The 1,983-nt window shown below is 50.2% G+C and overlaps 1 long non-coding RNA gene and 1 gene segment (V, D, J or C); one reads left to right on the top strand and one right to left on the bottom strand.

Moving 5' to 3' along the window:
• LOC115292453 overlaps positions 1-1,983 on the bottom strand; it is a 494,271-nt gene that overhangs the window by 70,294 nt on the left and 421,994 nt on the right.
• The window catches only part of LOC115292462, a 40,149-nt gene that overhangs the window by 30,612 nt on the left and 7,554 nt on the right, over positions 1-1,983 (top strand). The gene's annotated exons all lie outside the window — the stretch shown is intronic.

Consider the following 1,983-nt stretch of genomic DNA (forward strand, 5'->3'; position numbering starts at 1 on the left):
TAAATGTCTGGTAGAATTCCCCTGGGAAGCCATCTGGCCCTGGGCTTTTATTCGTTGGGAGATTTTTGATAACGGATTCGATTTCTTCACTGGTTATTGGTCTGTTCATGCTTTCTATCTCTTCCCGTTTGAATTTTGGCAGTGCATGCGCATTTAGGAATTTGTCCATTTCTTCTGTGTTGTCCAGTTTGCTGGCATACAATTTTTCATAGTAATCTCTGATGATTGCCTGTATTTCTAAGGGATTGGTTGGGGCATTCAAATATAGTTTCCATGTGCGTGAATTGGGGAACTAACCCTTTTCATTTTTTCTTTATGGAGTAAATCCATACGTAAGACATATTAATATTTAACTATAAAATGTGATTTTTTCAGCACGATTACACATGCGGAATAAGGAAAGTCTACTATGAATATACACACATACACAGTTACTATTCAGTATGGGTAATATAGACTTTTGGAAGCCAAATTATTTATTTGAATAAAGACAAACTTTACCCAACCAGTGGATAGTTGGAAGGTCTGGTGGAAAAGACAGCCCATTTTAAGTAAAATTTAGAGTGTGCTCTGAGGGGTGTGTGTGTATGTGTGTGTGTGTGTGTGTGTGCGTGTGTGTGAGATGTGAATACGGTGCAGCATGTGCACAGCCGTCACCAGCTGTCAGCAGAAGGGGCTGCGATGCCAACAGAAGGGCACAAATGAGAGACTAAAAGTACTATTTTCTTATCCAATCCCACAGGCAGCAGTAAAGGGTGCAGAGATGCACACATGTGTCCAGTGAGGTGAAGGACCAGCATTGGTGCAGACGGAGCTCAGGGACTGCACCAGCCACTGCGGGTGGGGCCGGGGCTGCAGGGCAGCAGACGGGCCGGGTCCCCGGGAGCAAAGACCATGGTGCTGCAGGAGGCCCCCTGCTCCCTGAAGGTGCAGCTGCCAGGGTTTGGGTGGGACCCGGAGGAGCTGGACCCTGCATTGGATACAGGTCCTGTCTGGGAACACAGAGCCAAGTGGAGAAGGTGAGGAAGCAGCTGGAGTCCCAGGGGCACCTGGCTGTGGAGGAGGCTCACGGGACCACCTACCGCACTCGCCCCTCACCTTCCCAGAATTTGGGGAGATGCAAATGTAGAATTGTTTTAATGGAAACTTTCATCATAATGACCCTGGGGAAACTGATGCAGCACAGAGTCCAGAGTACAAGAGAGGAGCCGAGCCGCAGACACCCGGCAGAGCCCACTTGATGGAGGCCGGGGAACAGCGCTGAGAAGACCCAGCGGTCCGGTAGCCCCTTGGTGCCCAGCAAGCGCCAGCCGTTGCACAATGGCTCCCCCGTCTCAGGTTCGCGGGGATCCCTGGCAACACGCAGATTGTACCTTGTTTCAGGATGGAGCTAATTAATTCCATTTTAAAACGTATCTTTCCTACTCTATTCCGTCAGGTAGTTACCACTGGAAAGAATCAATCTGGACAGGATTCGAAGAGAGGAACCCCTCGATAAGAGGAGACACAGGCTCTTCCATGTGTGACCCCCAGTCAGCGCCAGCCAGCCCCGAGCAGCACCTGCCTGTCACAGGAGAAGGCAGGAGCTCGTCTGTCCTTCCTGAATAAGGCCACTGAAGACATGGCAGTGAGCTAAGTGTCCACTTCGGATGCACACACAGAGCAGGAGTGGTGTCCATGCAGTGGTCTGTGTCGCTCAGCCGCACAAAGGAGGATATCCTGCTGTTGTCCCCCACAGGTGGGCCTTGGGGACATTATGCAGAGTAACATGAGCCAGAGAAGGACATGGTGTGATCTCACTTATATACAAAACCTTAAAAACCCAAACTCCTAAGAACAAAAGGTCAAAGATGGTACCCCAGGGCTGGAGGAGGGGGAGTGGGGACACCTGTTTTTGGGGAGTAAACTTGCAAGTAGTAGATCAAACCGCTCAGGAGACCCGAGGCACAGCCCCATGAGGAAGGTCAGTGACACTGTAGCATA

This window comes from Suricata suricatta, chromosome 5, assembly GCF_006229205.1.
Source record: "Suricata suricatta isolate VVHF042 chromosome 5, meerkat_22Aug2017_6uvM2_HiC, whole genome shotgun sequence".
NCBI classification, from domain to species: Eukaryota; Metazoa; Chordata; class Mammalia; order Carnivora; family Herpestidae; genus Suricata; species Suricata suricatta.